General features: G+C 35.6%; 1 long non-coding RNA gene across 2 annotated transcripts; it reads left to right on the forward strand.

Moving 5' to 3' along the window:
• The first annotated feature begins 9710 nt into the window (after positions 1-9710).
• Positions 9711-20389, forward strand: LOC135444234 (uncharacterized). 2 transcript variants are annotated; one of them, XR_010439183.1, is made up of 3 exons: positions 9711-16918; positions 17009-17128; positions 18417-20389. It is a non-coding gene; the product is annotated as an uncharacterized LOC135444234 (long non-coding RNA). The 2 variants fall into 2 exon arrangements; XR_010439182.1 differs by having other exon boundaries at positions 9711-17128.
• The last annotated feature ends 2964 nt before the right edge of the window (positions 20390-23353 follow it).

Here is a 23353-nt window from a genome sequence, read left to right on the forward strand (position 1 = left end):
AACAACTGAACTCTTGAAGTCTGTGTGAGCTCTGCTACTCTACTCACAAATGAGGAGAGCTTCCGCAGATGTCTGCTTCACACAACCTCATGTAGTAAAGGTGTGGTTCTCCCCTCCTCCTTCCCCAGGCAAAATGAGCCTTCATTATTTGCCCAGGATAATTTATCTCTGTGTGACTGGTACCCCTTGCTCCTTACCCCGGGTACCATCCTGCCAAGGAGCCCTAGAAAAACCTGTCTGTCCACATAGTGTGTCTGCTTGCTGCAGCTCAACTTTCAATACTGTTGGCCATAAATTCCAACATTAATAAAACAATTTATAATAATTAGTGCATGCTTTTAAAGAAAAGTGGAACTGTTTCAGAAAGGTTGGTAAGAGAGGAGCATCAAGTACGCAATTAGGTCATTTGGCTCGACAGACTTAAAAATTTTCTTCCTTCTGCCAAGATAGCTGTTAAATAAAATAAAGTTAATTCCTGAAAGCATATGTCAGCAAAAATTTTCCAGGGCTTTCACAGTCTCTTTAATAAAAAATATTTCTTAGAGGCATGCCATTATTTCCTACTCTCTAAATGACTTATTTACTGACTTTTACTGACTATGAGAAGTCCTAGTAACATTTTAAATACTAGTAGAATACTTATTTTGTTAGCCAGCACTACCTTTTCCCATATTTCTACTGTATATCACCATACAGGAAATGGAACAGATAAAAACAATATGCAGAGAATTCTTTTTGAGAAGTCATATCATATTCAGATGACTGTACTCAGGAGAAATAGCTTTGAATTTAGGGGAGAATTCCTGTCCTCTTCCAATCTTTCTTTTCCTTCTTATGTACACTCCCAACACTCTTGTGATTCTGTACTGAATAATACTGATAAATTCTGTACTGAAATTATATTGGCCTTTCATATGCAGTATACTGATGAGAAAGAGAGTAGGATAGAAGGATCATCATTCACTTGCTGTTTCCATGTTATGATTTTTTTAGGGTGAACTCTCTATGCTATTCATTAAATAACAAGATTAATTAATGAGACCTGTTTTACCTTGGCTAGCACTCATAGACCAGTATGGTTCATCTGATGTTTGTGAAAGTTTCATATTTAAAATATCATTCCATTTAAAGAACTCAGTCTTCTACCAATATGCAACATTTGCTCACCTAAGTCTCCACTTATAATTAAAGGGACATCAACAGTGCTTTTTCAAAGAAAAGAGATTTTCTTATAACAGATTTTTAGCTTCTATATGTGACAGAAATGGGTGGGGTTATTTTTACCTGTAAAAATATGCTTCATTTTATCCTATAATATGTCTGTACTACTTTGTGGGTGGCTTTGTTTTTTCCTGTGGGTTACACAAAAACACATTATTAAATTGATATTATGGTCTGTGAGTCTCAAGCCTAGTTCTCAGCTATAAGCAGGAGCAACTCTGAATCCATTTAAACAGTATCAAATTACAATCTTAGAGTCTCATTCTTTCTTAATAATTTAGAGTGAGACTGTCTCCTGAAAGACCCAGGTTGATTTCAGGCTCTGATTTGCTTCTATCATCTCTGGTTTTTTTTGTGGTCTTGCAAGATTAAAACACCTAGATGCTCAGTTGACAACATCACTGTAAACAAAGCCTCTTCTAATTTGCTTTTATAGTTTGGATTTTGCAGACACTCATGGTTTTGGTGACATTGACTGCATACACTAGCTCCAGCTGAGCCAGTTTTTAAGACTACCTATGACTGTACGTTATGAAGCTGTTACCATGGGCAAGTGCAGGAAGTTACAACCTTCCACATCACCTACCAGATCCTTTTTTATAACAATGAAATATACGTCTCTTCTGTCACAGTACGAATACAGCTATTTGATTTTTTATGTTACTGAAGTTGTATTATTCATCTTAGGCTATGTATCCTGTATCTAAGAACAGTGAATATCTTGCATATTCTGCCACCAGATCTATAATATATCTTCTCTAATCATTCATTTCTACATCTGATTTTTATCTCTCATTTACATAGAGCTCAAAGTTTTGGTGGATTTTTACTCCCTTGTATTTACATATTTTAACTTGATTAATTGAACTGGTATATTGCTGGTAAATCTGAACAATTACAAGCAAGCACAGCAGGAACAATATTCATTTTTTCCCTGGTGTTCTTGAACTTCAACAGGTCCAACTGCAGATGAACAATTAGCTGATATGCTCATCTTGCTGCCTTTTAATAATGTGCTAGCATTCCAGGTGTTTCACTCAACAGACAGAGTCTTAGGAAAAAAGTCCACCACATTTTCACAAAAGCTTTCTGCCTTTCTTCTGAAACTGTGAAGACCTCTTCTGTTGCTGTTTTGTGAAAAAAGAAAGCCCCAGGAACCACAGGTAAAATAGAATAATTATTTATTTTAAGCAAATGCCTACAGATACTACAGTAGAAGGATATCACAACAACTTCTTCTTTTATTGCCCTGTAATTTCTACAGAAATTGAATGCAAGTGGGTTATAAAAGCCAGTGTGGTATTTCCTGAACAGAAACATAAATGGAAAAAGCAAGAGATTTTCTTAGTTGAACTCTAAATGTGTCATTTTTACTAGTAATAAAGAGTTTGGGATCTATAGATACATTTAACTTAAATGAGTTTCCGTTATATTGCAATAGATGAAGCCAAATATTCAACTGATTTCTATACTTTGATATGGCAGTCACCCTCCTCAGAAATGCTGGACCAGATCATACATCCAAAAAAGAGGCACTTTCCATAAGCCATGGCACCTGCCAGAGTCATTTTGGAGGATGGCTTGGGAAAGAGACCCAGACTATTGGACCTACAATCACAGACACTTGGAAGTAAACTTAAAGAAATTCAATCTAGTTGCAATTATTGACTATCTCACATGAGTCTATGTGAAAGATTTTCCCTTACAGATAGCAGATGGTGAAAAAAGGATTAAATTTCTTGAAAGCAATAATTTTGTCATTTGATATTGGCATGGAATTTACCTGTTAAATTATCTGAATTTGCAAATGGAAACAGACATTGGTTTGCAGCCAGTCTTTAAAAATTCAGAACTACTTTATAGTTTTGATATATCTATTCTACTCAGTCTAGCAGACCAATGAAAAATATGGAAGACAGAAAATGAAATTGAATTTTTCTTGGTCAACTGACATATGGTGAATTTTCTGTTGATATCACATGCAAATCCATTGCAATCACTCTTGAATAGTGGTTATAGGAGCCCCAGGGCTGAGCAGATAACGTTTTAAAAAAATGAAACAAGAATATATGAATGGATATAAAATAATTTATCCCACTATTTGAGCAGCAGGCCAGTACCCAGTGTGTCCAGTACAGTCACAATGAATATCCAATGTATAACAAGCTTTATTCAAAGCATAGGCTATAGAACAATTCACTAGATTGCTTTTTACCTTCCTCAAGTTCTTCACAATCGCAAGCATTTGAAGACATTTAAACAGTTCAGACAAAGAAAAAGTTTAGACACAGAAGCACAAAGTGTTTTCAAAACTTTTTTTTCTAAAAGCTTTGCATGTAATTTATATATTTGCTTAAAACTGCTCTTCTGCTAATCAGTTGCATCCAAAGACAACATTTCCTCTTTCTTTGTTGTAAATGATTTGACTATGAATTACAGCTCTGACACATCTATTCAATGTGACAACATTCTTAATTCTAGAGACAAGAAGCTCTGGCAGTCTTCTGATGATCTATTCATATGAGGTTCTTTTACATACTTTTGCATTTTTACTGTGAAGAAAAATTTAACTCTTTGAATCAAAGTATCAACTCTCAAAGAATCTCCCCATCAAGAGTTAGGTTCCCCAAATGCTGATTCTTATTCTGGTAATTATCTTGGAAGAATTTCTACTCTTTTATAGAAGACACCCCCAGTCTGAATGGATAAACTGATGTGAAGGATCACCATCATACCCAGATTCCACTAAAGGCCACCATGATCGTTGTCAGCATTATGTTATGGGTAAGTAGATAAATTAATATCTACTTCTTAGGTCTTGCACTCCCCTTGTGATCATCAATCTATTCAACTGGTGCACTTCATTCTGTAGAACAGAAGAAAAAAATTCTTTTGTGATTGACAATTTTGTCTGTTTTTTTTTTCTAGAGAGAAAACTCCGTGTTGATGTTCCATTAACAGCTGTGACGTGATACGGAAATTTTTACTAGAATATATTAATTTTTTCAGGTGTTTATTACCACTCCTACAGACTTACATTCTGTGAATTCTGTGACTTTCTTTTTAGAATACCAACATAATTATCTGGTAACAGCTGCCTGAATATAAACCACAAGCACTGACCAAATGAAAAAGGTTGTGTAATGTTTAGGAGTACCAGCTTTTAGATAATCATTAGTGAACTTTTTCTGCACAAACATGGGATAAATCACAGAGCAACTGCAATATCTCAGGATCCTTCATGATGGTGTGTATTCCCATTCAGAAATTCTGTAAAAACCAATAGTCATTACATATATGTAAGGTTGAAAGACCCCACAAATTTATAATAGTTTTGCAATTTCAGAAGCTGATGTTCAAGCTGGTAAAAGTAACAACTGCCTCATGTGTTATGTCAAACCAAATTTTAATTAATATACTGAATTTTTTCTTGAGAGTTCAACACACTTACACAGGGTAGAAAGATCTAATATGTTCTCTAAAGCTTCTCTAACTCTCTATTTAATGTCCCTATCTAATGGTTCCATGGTCTAATTAACATATATGACCTATCAGTAAGAACTAGTTTTCAGGTTTTCAGGATGATTGTGAATATAAGTTATACATTATATATTTCATATACACAGCAAAATCATATCAGCTTTAAGGGCTGTGAAGGGAAGATGTGATGTCATGCATTTCACCCACAAAAAAATCATCTTAGTATACGGCACAGCACAGAAAAAACCTTGTCATTCCTCTGTAGGTGGCACATCCTTATCATGTCAATTAGCACAGGGGGGCTTGTGTGCAGATGACAAACTGAGATGAGATACGTGAGATGATGTATCTCTGAATGTATAGAAAGGAAACAACACAGATAAGCCCACATGTAAATCATGAAAGTGAACTCACAGCCATCAGTCAACAGGCAAGCACAGCCTGTAGTGACAATATACTCATGGTGATACTGAGAAGGAGCACAGCTCTCACAAGAGTTTCTTCAAAGTCAGCAGAACAAGTGGTGGGTCCAAAAAAAGAAGCATACAATCATGGGGAGCTAATAAATTATAGGGAAAAAAAAGGTTTTGGCTCAGAAATGAAGATTTTAGAGTATTTTGCAATTTTTTATTGAAATATGCTATCACATCCAAACAAGGATCCTGAAAGAAAATATTTTAAAAAGACTCCTACGTGTTTTCAGTGCCATCATTCAAAGCAATCTTCACTTAAAATGAACCAGAGGATAAGTAGGATACTGTCTAGATCAGCAATCACAATTACTACGGTGCCAAGGAGTGGAAGGTCATTGGGCAAGTTCCTCAGTGTGCAGCATATGCTGTGGTCATGAAAGCTGGAGCCTCATGACCTGCTATGAACACAAGCTGTTCCCAACTAGTGGTCGATAATTTTCTGTATCATTTACAATAAATATTAAAAACCACCAACACAGTATGAAATTATGTCCACCTGCTTTCTAGGACATATTTGCATATTTGCTAATTGAGCAGGCATTAGCAAAGAATCACTCTGTAACAGATTTTATTGAGAAATTCAAGAAGCATTTAAGCTTAAGAATTAAACTTGGACTTAAAGTTCAATAAATACAGGTTTTTAGAATGCTTTTCAGCCTTTTCTATAAAAATTTTACTACACATATAAATCATGGGAGTTTTGTCATTGTCTCTAAAAGAAGTAAAATCACACTCTCCTTTCACAACCTCTCAAATACTAGACCATAGGGAATTAAAAACTTCTTTTCTCCTCATGCATAAAATCTTCAATAATATATAAAACACTATTTTCCGGTATACTGTAGCTTTTTGACTTGAACACCTGTGTTTCAGAAAACTAGTTCTACCAGTTTGTATTGAGCTATATGCTTCCTTCTAGCTTGTTCCTGACAGTACTAGATCTTAACCAAGTGTCTCTCTACTGATTCACACTGGAAAACCATTGTATGTCAAATAGTGATTTATATAATTGTTTGAATGACCAAAAAGAGGATTTGCACCCACAAATAAGATCTGTACAGCATGTAATGCAAAAATATATTTGGGGTCAATCCAATGCTGCATAAAAGCAGGGGTCCCAGCCTCTGGAGGGATACAAGATTTACGTGCTGTCTGCATTCCACTTTTTACTCTATCCTATTAAAACAGCTATTTTATTGTGCCATTTGTTTTCAGATCTTTCTTGCCAAGATCCAAAAAGAACCCTTCACCATCTTGCTTTTTCACACACATCCTTTGCCTTGGTACAAAACTATTTTTCAGGGATTCTCTTGGCTCATCTGACTTTTATATTTTTCTGTTCTTCAAACAAAAATGGATTTGCAGTGCTATGAGGCTGATTAATCTTTCCCCAAGAAAACTGCCAAAATGGCTACAGTGGCAGAGTTCTGGGGTAATTTACTCTCAGAGACAAGAATTTGAAGGCTCTTTTAACTTTTGGTGAAAATAACGTTTATTACTACACTGTTGCTGAGGGGCTGCTACATATTCTAACCTAACCTGATTCACCAAGTATCTTCAAGGACACCCTAGCTGAGAAAAAACTCAGGTAACTGGACAAAGTCTTGACAGTGTAGAAGTTAACACTCTTTTGATAGTCAATGGTCAGATGACGAAAAGATCAGGCAGTATTATGGAATACAGATTTCAAATCAAACTATTAACTGGTTGTTTTCTTCCTCAAAGACTCACTTTGAGCAGAGAGAAAATAGCTTAAATGTCCAACTTCTGAAATATTGCAAAATGCACAGCTGACAAAGTTCAGGAAGGCTGGGGAATGAAGACAGCTAAGCAAAATCTATCAGCAGACTCCTTCAGATTAACCTAGCACTCCATTAAAAGGGTTCCTTGGTTAGTAAAAAGATATTTCAAAAGAATTATTATTTGGGGAACTTCACAATCAATCATGCTGATAGATGGTTTCATTTGTCTGGGAGAGGACTGTTTCAGTACTGTGACAGGGTAAAAAGGAACAGCAAATTCGGCTATGAGCCACTTGGCATAGTGTTTCAGCATATGCTGCTCTGCATCACAGTTTTGGAAGGACAGAAAGCTCTTAGAAAAGTAAGTGGACAGAATCAATCTCATATGAGGCAGCCAAAGGCATAAATGCCATTTTCATCTGAAGATTTCTTACGTAAAAAAAACCTGACTCTCTCCATTAGGCAGCAGTCTTTGCTAATAAATGTAACTCGTATTGTTCAAGCGTTCATGGAGTAATATTGAAATGGCAGATTTCCTTACTGAGAATGACCTGAGCAAGTACTGAATTAACTGCAGTTACAGACTAGGCCAAAAACTCTTGTACATAGAAGTATTCAGAATTAAGCTATGACTCAACTACACAGTTTTCACTCAGTACAAATGATGATGGTCTTTAGAGAGCAGATATTCTTCATCTGACAATCTGCTCTATGGCCACTGTAATGCTAGTGACACTGGTCTTTAATGAAGCCAGGGCCACTATAGGATTCATCTGGAGTGATGAAGGTCAGCTACATCTCTCTCAACATGCCTCCTACCAGCGCAGGACCCGAAGGGGAAAAACTAATGGCTCATCAGTGGCACAGATGTGCCTGCAGGAAAATGTTCCTCTGGTTATTTATGGTTGGATAAAGTCATTTACAGAGTCTCAGTGGAGCCAAAGGGCCATAACCAGACTTGAGAATCTATTTTCTTTTTTAATCTCCACAGGAATTTCCATATACTCTAGCAGCATTGCATTCATAGAATGTCCCCCTCAAAGAAAAATCTTTTTCATCCAAACCCATTATTTGAAAGAGGTTTCTGGAGGGGGTTTTCTACAGAATATTTCCCACTAAAAATCAGGGTGAAATGGAAAATTAGCACCTGTTCAGTGTAACCTACCCATTTTGTTGGGGCAAAAGAAAGCAGGAGCTATAAAGGGGAATGAGATAAAAGAGACAATAGTGCCTTCATCAGTCATCAGAAATACCTGGTTAACATACAGTTTAGTACTAATGTTACTCAAGTGAAATATTCTAATGTATACAAAGGTATTTTTGAAACAATTTTAAATCAGAAGAAAGGGGGTTCTGTATTTTCACTTTTGAAGAGATTGAGGACAAAAGAGCATTATCTCAACACTTCCTATGTGACAAAATTCCTTTTGCAGAAAATTTCTGCAAAAAGCAAGGATTTGCCTATGGATCCTTGGCAAGGATTTCTCTTTGATGACTCTAAGCAGAAGTTAATCAGGAGAAAAGACTAGATGAACCTTGGGATGGACAAAGATGAGGTATTCAGAAGATGCAAAGCAAAAATGGAAATAGAACATAGAGAAGTCAGCATGCAACTGAGCGCAGGCTTGGGAAGCAACTGAAAAAAGATGGCTAAAGCTTAAGTAAACTCTTCCTGCTAGTGGTCTCAAGTATTTTTTCTGTCTTAAACCTCCAAACAGAATTTATTAAGTATTCTCATTACAGCTACATACTAGTCCTAGTACATGATTTAACAATATTCTTTAAAAAATTCATTGCTTAACTTTCATAAGACTTTTTTGCCCCCTTCCTTGAAGAGTGGCAAATGATCATTCTCTAAATAGCTTCATATATTTAGGAAACTTTCTACACACAGGTGCATTAACATTGAATTACTCTATTTATCTTCATATTATTTGTCATACGCAAAACAGAATATCACTTTTAAATTTCAAAATATAAAATGTCTGTCTCAAAAGCATGTTACACAAATTTAATCCCCCATCATAAAGCTAATCATCATTTCCTTCAGCCACCACATTGTAAGATTTATACTAAGAAATAAAAAATTTTCCTGGTTTCAATATCCATTCTGCATTAGCCTTCTCTAAAAAGTCAAGATAGATCCTGACACTCATGCTATATTATATAAATAAAGGATTTTGATATTATTTATCAAATTCTGTAATTTAAAACACTGTCCAAATCCTGTGTTGTGTTGTTTTAATTAATTGTGTTTAACAGATAAATGTAAACTCATCAATAAAAAAATTTTGGTTTTCAACTATATGTTTAATCTACTTAGTCAGAAAGTACTAAGTAGATCCATAGTCACAATGCCCCCCAAAACAAAGCAACAATCAAATATAACAAATAAAACCAAGCAAACAAACAAAAAGAAAAAAAAATCATAAGCAGAATATATGTGTGCACAAAACAGAGGAACCAATAGTTAGTATTTTATATGCAGCACATGTGTTCATGACAAACACTTCCATTCTCTACATAATTTCAATAAATTCTGAAGACTATTGTGATTTTTTTGAAACAGTGATTAGATTACTTTATTGCAAAAATACCAAGTAATTTAAAAATATTTTTGAACATTTGTGTGCAGATCTGAAATTTATAGTTGTATTTTAACTTATTGATTATTTATTTATGCATTTAAAAATATAATAAAATATGGAACCTTTTAAATTGTTAATGATGACAAGAAAAAATTAAAGAAAGTCAAATCTGGATGTCCTCCATCAATGAAAACAGTAATGAAATTTCTATGTGATTAAAACACTACCCTTAAATCATGATGCAGTTCAGAAAAATGTGTAGTCATATTAACAAATAAATTCTTTATATCAGATATAGCTTTTTAACCTAACTTCCTGGTGGAAAATACTGTGGTAAATTACAGAATTTAGAAAGCCATGAAACAGGCAGAAGAAGCATGTTGAGCATGATAAAGAATATGAGAGGTTTTTGTAACCATTTTTTGTACCACTTCTATGATACCATATGGTCTGCTACTTCAATAAAACGAAGGTTCACTGGCCTAATTTTAAATACAGATTTGAAAATCATAATGCAAAGTATAAAATGCTAATGAATGTATTTATTTAGGGGTACCTTTTAGAAGTTTGGACAACATTACAATTACTCAACACATGACATTTTGGCATAAAGTCAGGATAGACTCCTCAAATGCATAAAACACAAATGCACCTGCTCAAGGTAGGATAAATATTCATACAGGAAGATGAAGAGTCAAAATAACAACTGTGCCTCTTCACCTGTACTTATTTTAGCTCTACCCCAAAATACATTAATTAGTGAAACAATCCAACTGCTGATGAACAACTGTGAGCTTCACAAACTGTCTCTGGACCTGCTAAACTGGACGTAAAATATTGTGTACACTGCTTCTAAGCAAAAATTTAGAGGAGTGCAATTTTAATTTAACAACATGGCTTTCCTTTAAGCACACTAAAACACACTCGAGCCACCGAATAACCTTCAATAAAATCAATAAGCATTAAGAATTGAAATAGCTTCCAGACTGGGGACTACAGGGTACCAACACTCTCAATTTGGCAAGGCCAGAGTGCTTAGCTGAATAAGGAGTTCAAGATATACATAAAGTTTAGCTGTAAAATATTTTATCAAGTAAGGCCCATAATGATGAATTAAGTGAAAATCAAGAATGTTTCTAATTTTTCTAAAGTACTTTTAGCTTAAAATTAATTAAAGTTCTTTCACAACATATTTAATGGCAGAGAATTTTTAATTTTATTTCTTCCCTTGCAATCTCTTCAATAGACTATGATTTTAATTTTTGGTTCATGTCTTGTAAATTGATCTATGAAAAATCAAAAGGGTTAAAGAAATCAGTTGTAGCCTAAACAAAAATCAAATATTAGCTTCTGAAGAGCATTAGCTGGGATTTTCTACAATACAAATTATAACCTGCGGTATTGAATTACTTGCAATAAATATATTGATAAAATATTTTCACTTTTAAAGTTTCCCTGAACAGTTTTCACGAAATCTAGTGCCTAGTCCACAAAGTCCTTCATCCTTATTTAAAATGAATGTGGATTTTGACACATGTTCACAGATGGTTGCCTAGGAAATTTTAGCATGCTTTGGACATAACTGAAAAAAAGTTATTCTTAGAAGCATTTGCAATTTCAGGTGGCTGTTACTTGAGAAGTACACATGCAACAAGGTGAAAAGAATAGCTTCAGTCACCACGGATATGTCAGTGTCTCCATTACCCAGGTCAAATTTAGCCATAGTTTGCATAAAGAGGAAGGGTGATTCACCTTGGGTCAAAGATTCAGTGCTCTGTAAAAGGGCAAAATTTTCATCAACCTTATCTATTGCTGGTGCTTGTCATTGTGGGGATCAATTTAACTTTACAGCATCCAAAGCATCTTTTATTCCTGTTTGCTGCCACAGCACAACTCCACACAATTCCTTCATTGAGTGCTCTTAGATCCCCAGTGGGCACGTAAGACTCCCAGGGTAATTGTGTAATAGAATATAATCTGACTGGCTGCAACCTACTGCATTTCTGGCACACCACAACAAAAACAAATCAAAATAAATCCCCAGCATTCAAAAACTTCCTTCACTCTTCTACTCTGCAAAGCCTGATCATAGGAGACCTAATGTTTTGTTTGTTGTTTTTTTTGTTTGTTTGTTTGTTTGTTTGTTTTTAAGAGGAACAAAAAGGAAAAGGATAAATGCGAATAACAGGAATATCTACAGAATGCTAACAAAAATCAGAACAAAAAATGAGTTGTCGGCAAGCACTCAGTACAAAATTGAATTCATTGCATGCAGAGTAAAGACTGATTTAAATTCACTCATAAAAGCAGCATTAAGGAGGAATCTAGGTGCTCAGACAAGAAGTTCTGTTGTAAGATAAAATGCAATACAAGGTTATACCATCCAAAGCCTCAGTTTTTTATATATGTTTTTCTTTAGCTCACCTGGTAAATCTGGCAAAGAGAATTAGCTATATAAGCCATCTACTCAACATCCCCTCAAAGTCAAACAGAATAAGCAGTTACAGCAGTTCTTCATCATATGCTCTTTTTAAAAGTTATTTCTTATTTATTTTTATTGCATACAAGTGGTTGCTGGTATACAACAGCAAATTGAATATGTTTTACAAAAACAGTTATAGATCTCAATTTTTTTTTCAGTGATTAATAATGTCTTCATCCACCTTGTTTGCCACTTAAAAAGTGAGATTTCATGGGGTAGCTGAAGGAGAGATGATGAACACTTTAGCTCTAAAAAAACCCCTACATGAGAGTCCTTGATGTTTTGTCTTTGAAATTATTTAGGGGAGGGAGCTTAACAGTAATAAATTATTCAGTAAAATGTGCACAATTAAATGCCATTTAGAATATTATAACATGGATTTTCAAGCTTTCTTTTAAGAAGGTGTAGTCATAGAAAAACAGGGCTAGCAAGCTAAGTCACTTTAATGCATTAAAATTACTACCTTCAAAGGGAGGCTGTAGCTGTAAATAACACAATATGATGTTTTATTTGATTTGATTTCAAACCTCAAGGTCTGTATGTTCTCATGCTGCACCCTGAAATTTTGCAAACATGAATTTATTTCCCACATTCAGTGAGGCTGCCCAAGCATTTGACTACATATTTATACGGTTTTTGAGGAAAACACATAAATCATCCATCCACTGTTAGGTGACAGAAAAATTAAAGGAAATACTCACTGGTTTAGTATCTATCTATCTATATATATATATATATATGTGTGTGTGTGTACATGTATAAATTTGTTTATTTTTTTCACCTCCACCCCCAGTTCAGACACTTAAACCAATTCAAGGACCTAGGTGAGAGTGGAAAGTTTGTTACAGAGACAACTGGTGTCTGAATCAGCAGGATACACATCACTGTACTGCAATCTAGATGAGCTTTCAAGATTAAGGCAAGTCTCTCTCACAAACAAGAGTAAGTCATGTACTCATTGTGGTGTTTTAAAGTACACAGTCTTGTCTTTAGTATCTAATTACAGCATATGTTTTGAGATAAAGGTATAAATAATGGGCTATTTCCATCTAAATGTCCAGCTCTTCTATTTGAGGCTGAGAACAATCTCTCCTTACAGCAATTATTCTGGCTATATCCTCTTGTTAAAGAGATAGATCACCAAGACCACTTAAAATGTTCTTAATTTTTTGGGTGGAATTGCAAGCAAAATAGTGAATTCTCAATACAGATTTTAGAATGTGTATTTCAATACTGATTACTGAGAGAGTTAGAAAATTATAATGCATCTTTTCAACTTCAAATCATTTCAGCTCTGATGAATCATTGTGAAATATAAGAATCACGCAGTTTTTTCTTATATATTTGTGACTTGATGAGTACTAGAAATAATATTATTTGATGTGTACAATGTGAATACACAGGCTTGTAAATACAAATTGGTCAATTCCATCCTTTAAAAGAAAAATTCATAGTTTTTGCCTTACTTATTTTCTAAGATATTTTAAATAAGGAAAAAAAATATAAAATCAATCCTTGTCATGGATTCTATGGTGTATTAAATATTACACAGAAGACTTTTTTCACATGCAACATATATATAAAAAAAAGCAGCTTAATAAATTCAAGAGGCACCTTAATCAGAAGGCAAGTAAGGAATATGAATGCCACAGCTAAGGAAACAAAAGCTGCTTGGTGCTAAATGTATCTCATCCCAACAAAAGAAATTCAGGAAAACTTCTCACAGAAATTCAGGAAAACAACTCACAGACTTTAAAAACATTTAAGAGTTCTGTCTTTTCAGAATATGAAATTTTCCTTTACTGGAATTCATAAACTGCATTCTTTCCCTCCAGGTGCACTACATAGAGGTCAGTATAACCCCATAGCCCACCAAACATAGTATTGCAAAGACTAGGCCATATGTTTTGCACTGGTTTTGCAAGCACTCAGAAATTAGCTTTGTCAGGAATAACTTGTACTTTTCTTGACCTGCCTGGAACTTTGTTTTCGATCGTTCAGCTATAAAAGCCTGACTAGGTGTCTATGACTGGTTTGCTTTATTTTTGTACAGCTCTGTATTAAATAACTGTAATCCTGTACATACTCTTGCAACAAGTAGAACAAAATAGTAATGGCTCTGACATAATAGTGTAAAGCAGAGAAATGCAGGTTTGTTATGGCAGTGGAGGATTTAAAAGCGGGTTGGAAACTGCGTGGAATGTAGAGGAACCCAGGCATGGGATGGTAAGAGAAGTGACTCAGGGTTGGCTCTAGAGAGCCTAGACCTGTAAACTTAACTATGGACAATTAAAGGAATGCAGAGTAACTAGGAAAAAAGCAAGAAGTGCCCAGTATATGCAACACACTTTCTATATACTAAATTCAGCTTTAACATGGACCTACAGACCTGCAAAGAAAGAGCAAAGTTTGCGTGGTGTGTTAGAAGAACAAGTAAATGACCCAAACCAGCTCCTACAGTGAGGGGGAGGCAGTTACCATTAACATTATATTGCTCTTGTCAATGCACTCAGGATCCTGAAAACTTGCATGTCCAACTGAAGATATCAACTGCAAGAGGCCAAGAAGCAGTAGAAGGGTGAATATAAATGCAAGGAAAGGGGTAGATAAAAAGAAGTCCATGTTTAATAATTTTACTTTATTACTATTACTGATTCTTCCACAATAAAAAAGAGTTTGTTAATTTGTTTTTTCTTTATTTTCCTTTCATTTCCTAAATTCCTTTATTTGAAGGAATAAATATTCTTCAAATAGCTATTTAAGATTTAAATTACCCAAAGAAAAAATACTTAGTGTACATATATAAGATTTGCAGGATTTTTGCCTTTAGGAAGATAGAAACTTAAGTTTAGATCCCTGAAAAATGGTACTGAAAGATTTTTTTAGTGTTTCATCACAAGGAAATAACCCTCTAGTTCAGTTAAACTCATGCAACCTGATGTTCATTTGGAACAGTTTCTCCTACAATCTTCTACACATTGTTTTTTCTTCTACATACCCTTCTTTCCAATTTGTATGTACCAACCTTTGCATTTAAAAAAAATTCGCAGGGCTATATATATTTGTTCAGGCATTTGAAGGAAAAAGACTTTTATGACTTTCTGTCTACGTCTAAGATATTTAATCCTAACAGAATGCTATTGGAATAACAGTTTTTATTTCAGTTTCAAGTAACATGGAATGGAAGAAACACTTGATATAATGCATTTATTTCTATAACAACCTACTCTGACAAAGCTTCATTATACTTCAGGCTATCAACTGGAGCATCTGTTCACATATCCCTTAAACTGTAAAGTGGGCAATGCATCAGCACAAAGTGCATGTTAAAACACCAGAGTGATATTAGGATCATCCCTTCTCAAGTGAAAATGAATACTTTTAGCCAAACTTTTGCATATGTCCTTTCCAAAAAACAAAACAAAAAAAGAGGGAGTGTATACCCCACATATTACCAGAATATATTGGCTGCTACCTGCAAAAAAGTAGCATGTAAGTGAAAACATTAGAAGAGACTACACAGAATATGGTTTCCCCACGGAAATGTTTCTGCAGGACAAGCAGCCTGTAGGCAAAGTAGGTTGAAGCTATTCCAGCACCAGGTAAAAACTTTCAAGCTGAAGGCATCCGAAAAATCCCCTCATTTTCACTTTTTTGCACACATGTTACAGCTACTTCAAGCAGATCTCAAAATCTGAAAGACTATGGGCTTTGATTGAAACAAGTGCTATTTCCTTACTAACTGTGCGAATTCAGCAAAATGGTAAAGCTGAGCTGAATCATCATGCAAATCTGTGAGAAGCTTTAAAATACTAGCTGCAAAATGAAAACACATTTTATATTTATTTGTAAAGCCAAGAGACTAAAAATTTGAACCTTACATCTGCTGAACTTTACAATATACTACAGAGCAAGAATAATATTATTAAAAATTTTTAAATTAACCCTAAACCTAGTAGGAGGCACAGTCACAACTATTTGGAATAGAATTGACTATCCCTTATGTCACATTATTATAATGTACAGAAAATACACATTTCCTGATAGAGCCATCAGTTATGTTTATGTTCCAGTACAAGACACATTCACAACATGCTTCATTAAAAAGCAGCTTGCAAGAGAAACAGGCACACAGCTTGCATCAGAATTCTAGCTGCAGAGGACCCTAAAAATATCTACAATTGCACTTCCAGCTTCATGTTTAGTTTTCAATCTCCTATAAACCAAAGCACCTGAATAATAACATGAAGTTGGCCACTGTTCTGAAACCCATTGACCACCTTTTCTCACAAGAGAGCAAATGTGGTTGAAGCTATACAACCACATTCAAGTGTTGTCCCAAAACAGACTGCTACATGCAACCAGCAAGCTCCAGACAAGTTCTGCAGCTTTCAAACCATGCAAAAAACTGATAAATACTCTCAGCCTTCCAAATGTCAGAGAGCATCCAACCATAACTCCGGAGACAAGATATCCTTGTTGAAGATACTCCAGAAAACAATTCAGAGGAATTGAACTGTCTTCTACCTGAAACTGATCCACAGAATTCCTTCTTCACCAACAGCACAAAGAGATAAGCCTTCCTTGACTTTTCTTCCTGGAAACTATCTGCATAGGCTTTACTTCAGTAGGGAAATATGCCTAGAAGATTCAAGATAAGCATCTTCCATTGCTGCAAATTGTTGGTCCAAAAGTTGTGACTGACCAGAAGGCACTGTGGTTACAGGCCGGCATTTCAAGGGTTGTGATTGTGTACTGAGCTGCTGAGCAGGCTGGAAACAATGAGGATGCATACATCTGGTAGCACTTGACCCCAAACTCCTTTGTCTGCTATTTCCTGTCTGCTATATGTCTCACTGAATACCCAAAATCAAGAATCAAAACAGTTCAACAGAGAAGGAAGAGAGAAATAGCACCCAAAATTTTTTAAAGGTAAGAAAAAAACTAAAGTAAGAGCAGTTAAGGGGTCAGTTAACAATTTTTCTGATCAAAATTATGGCAAACTTTTTATTTTGGTTCCAGGAAAATGAATTAAAATGTGGTGAGATTTGATGTAGATGAGTTGTTGTCTACAGGAGGACTCATTACTTCAGTAAGCCTGAGGACAAGAAGCTTAAGGACATCTATGGATTATATTTCCTGGTAAGTTTATTATATGCATTAAGAAAAAAAAAAAAAAAAAGAAAAAGAAAATGTCTCAGAAAAGTGTAATTCTCCAAAACATATGAAGAACCTTATTCTTTCTAACAAGTGACTTATTTTCTATGTCTGAAATGTCTTCAGTTCATAATTTATTTTAGGGATTAGAAATTTCTAAAAGTTCAAATGAGTCCCAGTTGTCATGTTATGCCAATGTAATGACATTGTTATGTGTAATATATCATCAAACTGACAATTTTGTAGCACAAAGGGGAATGAAAGATAATGGATTAGAATGAAGGACCTTGAAAAGCTAGGTTTCAGAGTTTAATGATTCCAGTCGAAGAAGAAATCCTTTCTCAGGGTTGTTCATCTTGTTATTGTATTTTCTCCTTCATTTAGGCTTCAAATGCTGGTAACAACCTAATCACTATCAAATGTTTCCAACAACTGTATTTTTAATAGTAGCCTTGCTTCAAAGCATTCTATATTGCTGCCAATACCCTGGCAAAGTCTCTGAAAATTACAGACATTAAATATGGTCATTCTCTATATATAATGTTTTGGCCACTGTCCATTGTTTTAATACTAAATGAACAAAATCCAATAAATGATTTTTCCTCAGGCTCAAGACATTCTTTCACCTTAGAATTTATGCGAAACAAGTATGCATGATGAAGAAAGTAAAATACATTTTACTGATTGTGGCATGTACCCAAAATCATAACAGAATGCTGGAAATGTATAAATTTTCTAAATATCTTGGGATAATGTGTCTCTTTTTATTTGATAACAGGCATACACAGGCATATATCTTTTCTAAAAGTAGAACTGCTGCAAAAAGGAAGGACATAGACTGCAAAATAGCCCACAGTCTCGTACCAACTTCCAACTGCAATTGGAACTGGAGTTTGTATCAGACTATCCCACATATTAAGTGCATATTCTAGCAATCCTGAGTTAGCTGCTCAATTTTTCAATCTGAAAATGGTCAGTCTGATATGTTCCTAAAGGAGAAGTTGATCCCTGTTTTTAAACATATCTTCATAATTTTGTATATTGAGAAAAGTTTGGGGCAAACTGGGCCATCTCTGAAAGCACTGAACTATCCATAGAATAGTGTTGCTGGTAGAGTTTCACATAATTTGAGAAACACTCACTCAGTGTAGCTAAGGACACAAGACTGAGAATACATCCAAAGTTGTTATCTTTATCATAATTCCGCATGATTTGAAACCATTGTTTCTCAGGGTTCAGTATTGGGACCAATGCTGTTTAATATCTTTTTCAGCAACACAGAGTGTGGGATTGAGTGCAAATTTGCTGATGACACCAAGGTTGTGGTCTCGTTGAGATGCTGGAGGGAAGGGATGCCATCCAGGTGGACCTTGACAGGCAGAAGTTGGCCCATGTGAACTTCATGAAGCTGAACAAGGCAAAGTACAAGGTGCTGCATCTGGGTCAGAGCAATTCCAAGCTCAAATATGGTCTGGGTAGAGAACGGATTGACAAAAGCCCAGAGAAGATGGACTTGTGGATGTTGGTTAATGAGAGGCTCAAAATGAGCTGGCAATGTGTTTTCAGCCCAGAAAGCCAATCATGTCCTGGGCTGCATCAAAAGTAGCATGGCTAGCAGGGTGAGGGAGGTGTTATTCTCCTCCTCCTCTTCTCTCCTGAGACCCCGCCTGGGGGGCTGCATACAGCTCTGGGTTCCCCAGCATAAGAAGGATGTGAACCTGCTGAAGCAAGATCAGAAGAGGGCCACAAGAGATGATCAGAGGGCTGGAACTCTTAATCTGTGAGGACAGCTTGAGGCAGTTGGGGTTGTTCAGCCTGGAGAAGAGCAGATTCCAAGGAGACCTTATAGCACCCTTCCACTACCTTGTAGGTCCCTTAAGGGGACCTACAAGAATGCAGGAGGGACTTGTCGCAAGGACATATAGCAACAAGACATGGGGCAATGTTTTTAAACTAGAAGATAGGTTTAGACAGATATTAGGAAGAAATACTTTACTGTGAGGGTACTGGAATAGATTTCCCTGAAAAGCTGAGAATGTCCCATTTCTGAAAGTGTTCAAGGCCAGGTTGGAGGGGGATTGAGACACCTGGCCCAATCCCCATTGGGATTGGAAACTCCCTGCCCATGGCAGAGGTGTTGGAAGGAGATGTTCTTCAAGGTCCCTTCCAAGCCAGGAGTTCTATGATTCTATGATCAAAGACATAGCATGTCCAAATTCTAATGGCTGCAAACACCCAAGAAACTAAATACATCTCTGAAATTCCCCTTGTATTGTGTGTAGGTGGCAAGATTTTGGGCAACATGAGGGCTACAGGGATGGCTGCTTTGACAGGAGATCAGAATGAGTCTTGTCCCAGGCTCAGCTGGTTTCAGCCTTCTCCACAATGGACCCACAACTATCAGAGTATATTTAAAGAGATGAGAGAACGGAGAAAGTGTGAGAAACGATCCTGCAAGCAACAAGGTCTGACAAGGAGAGTGAGAATGCGCTCCACGTGATGTACCAGACAGTCCTTTGTAACTCTTGCTGCAACAAATTGCCCATGTACTTGACTACATTAGAATAAATGTCCATCTTGCAGCCCTCAAAAGATTTCTTTTTAAGATTAAGATATAAAAGAATGTATATTTTGTGAATATATTTTCAGATTCCCAAACCTACTATTTATTAGTCATAATGCCTCACAATGGTCAAAGTTGCTTTCTAATGCAAGATTCATGATGGTTTTGAGTTAAATTATTTTACTTCCTGGAGTTCTGAATACCAGAGATATATAGGACAAGTTAGGAAGATTTATTTGCTATCAAATATCATCGTCTAATGCAAAAATGTATATATGAGGAGATTAGAGGATTGGACTCAAAGCAAAAGGAAGAGATAACCCTACTATTATGTCTTTTATCAAGAATTACCTTTAGATTTTTCACACTCTTTTTTTCTTGTTAAATAACAAATAATTTCTGTACATAGATGTACAAATGTGAACAGGTATAGATGCATAAGATAAATGCTTAAGTGCTTTCATTAAAAGCATACACATGGATCTAGCCCTTGAGACAGCATGCTGAGCATCTGGAATTCAGATTACAGCAAACACTTTTGATTATTTGCATGTACAAAGCTACATTTGGCAGTACATTTTAACTTCTTATAGTTAAGTGAGGCTCAGGTGAGAGATTATTCTGAATGCTAAGATGTCATTGAAGAATGTTAGTTCTCTGACAATAAAGAGATTGACTCTTGATTTGCAGTGCCGTGTCATTCACTCTTGTCACTTATTAGTGAATGGAGCATACCAGGGAGCTCAAGACTGTTCCTGAGGCAGACTATTTCAGCCAACTCAACCCAGCTCTATTCATTCCTGTCATTAAACAACACTCTAGTTCTATCCGGTCCAAACCAGCAGAACATATTCAAACTCAGAAAATTGCTTTATTGGCATACAGGTGTCTTCTCTCCCCTTTAGTCTGCTGAATATTTCCACCCAAGAAACTTAACCAATAGCTACCCATTTGACCTTATCAAAAACTGATGCACTTCTTGAATAAAAAGAATTTTAGAATCTTTGCCAACCTTCTACTGCCATTTCACCACTACAGTGGAAGTATTGGAAGGCAACAAAACTGTAGAAAATGTTAACTCTTTAGCAATTGGGTACCACTTATCAATTTAAGTCCCTGCCACCATGAACAAACAAAACAAAAACAACAACAAAAAAAACCCCACCACACTTGCTAAGAACTCAATATATCTAGCAAGAAAGTGCTTTAAAGGGTATGATTGCATATCACTTTATCACAAATGGGAAAAAAAAAAAGGAACAGGATTTCTATTTTTCAAAGTTTTGGTTGTCAATAGCACAACACTATTTTCACAGAAAGAAAAATATGGACGCCTGTTCTTATTGTTACATGAATTAATCCTGCCAAGATTGACATGTTCACAGAAGTGTGGGGTTTCTTCTATTCTATTTTATTTTGGCAGCTGTGTATACTTGTTTATTTCCTGTGGTGAAAATTTAGACAGAACAGAAGGAATTTATTAGGGTAAGAAAGAAAGGGAAAAAATAACTGAAGAGAAAGAAATAAAAGGTCCATGAAAACATAGAAAGAAAGCAAATAGGGAAAATGGAGGGATGATAGTGCAAACATCCTGAAGGAGAAAAAGGTATGGAACTGAAGCAAGCAACAAATCAACAAAAAAGAATAAATGTCCAGATTAAAAATTCTGAAAGTCATCTGGAAGTGATGGCACCTATTTCCATTATAGCCAGTATACTCTGCTCATATGAGTTGAATTTCTATGTATTGTAGCAATTGTGGGTTTTTTTCCCCTTTTTTATTTAATGGTTTGGGAGTTCTTTTTCTCTTCTTTCCACCATGACCAAAAAGACAGAGTAACTCTTGCGGTGTTTTTGGTATTTCACACAGAGGAAGAAAATTGAGCTTTAGAGCTATGCAACAATATTGGTTCAGTTCCATGCTCAATAACAATTCAGTCACAGTCATAGCCCTGTTTTCCTCAAAACATCTTAGTGGTTTCCCAACCTAGTATTAGCAGAGCCAGGTATTGCTTGTATGATGAAACCAGATGCAACAACATCTAGGGTACTGCAACTGCTTGTGACAAACTGTTTTTTGGCTGCAGACTCTCCCTGTCTTGTTAGTGACATGAAGAAATCTTTTTTTGCATATACATATGGTCATGCAAGTGAAAGGGTTCCATTCAACCTGTTTTGTACATGGAATTTTGAAATACTCAGAGGCCCAGACCAGAGAGTGCCTACAACATTCCTGCTATTACATATTCCATTATATCTGGTCCCGTTTAGCAATAGGCTACCCTGGAGAAAAACTAAATGATTCTGTTCTAAATAAAATTTGCATTAATGAAAAGATGTCCCTGAAGTCACAATGAAAATTTGATAAATAAATAATACACAAAAAAAACAAGCAAACTACTTAGTCGTTTAATGAATAAAATAAAATCTATTTAATGAAATGTATAATATTTTCCTACTGCAGTATAATGTAAAGTAACTAGGAGATTTTCATTTAATATAATATGCTACAATAACTATATAGTTCTGATTAAAACCAAAGAGGGACCAAATTATGAATGTATTAATTATAATGCTCTCTTCATGAAATCCTATAGCATTTTTTTAGCTCCCTAAGGATGTCGCAGAATACATCAGAACTCCCTAGTTATCCAATGATGTGTAGAGATGATACATTCTGTGTAATTTTTTTTAGCAAATTAGTACTTACTAAAAATGACATGAATGAAACAAAGAATTAGAATTTAGGAAAATAGTACTCATTAAATTGGATGCAAAAGGGGAGGATGCCAGGGAGGAAACAACCCTGGGATATGTTTTCTGTCATTTCTTCAGCCATTCAACTGATCTTTTCTGGATCAATGAAAATGGATTACACCTTTTCACAGATGCATGCTAATTTCCTGTTCTCTCTCATGCTTGTAGTGTACTTTTGCAGGAAGACAGCATGACTGATCAACTGCTTTCCATGCACGCTATTTGGTTACTGATATTTTCTCAGCTGAGAAGGAAAACAAAGACTGCCTTGGTTTAGCAGTTTTGCACTGACTATTCATTAGTGACTAACATCATTACCAGGGAAAGAAGGGTAAATTCAGGGAAGTACCACCAAACATATGAGGTCCCGAGAACTCTAATTCCTTCCCTTGGCTCCTAAGACAGGAAGAGTGCCAGAAGAGAACAAAGCAAGGTCAGCAATTAAATGAAGCATTCATGTAAGCACTTGAGAGGAAGTGCAGTATAAGGGACAGTTGCAGTCTCGCCAATTAAAAATACCTTGAGGTCAATACTTACTAAACCATATAAAATGGGCTGAAAGACTAATGACTCAAATCAGTATACACAAACTTAGATTTTAAAATGGTTGTCTTTACTGCTGTGACAGCTGCTTTATAGACTATTGCATTGTTAAATGGATCAGTATTCCTTTGATGCTGTGGAAAATCTGAGATACACTTGTAATTGGAGACTGACTAAGATATTAAATACAGAACTCATTTAGGTTACTGCTCTCTTTCTTTGAGGACTTTACTGTGAGCTGGTTAACTTCCAGTCTGATAAGGGAATATAATTGCCTGTTACTTTTCTGTGTGAGTTATTCCCTGCTATGGGCATAAAAGAGAATGGAGAATGTAGATGCAGCAAATC

Source organism: Zonotrichia leucophrys, chromosome 2 (genome assembly GCF_028769735.1).
Source record: "Zonotrichia leucophrys gambelii isolate GWCS_2022_RI chromosome 2, RI_Zleu_2.0, whole genome shotgun sequence".
Classification (NCBI taxonomy): Eukaryota; Metazoa; Chordata; class Aves; order Passeriformes; family Passerellidae; genus Zonotrichia; species Zonotrichia leucophrys.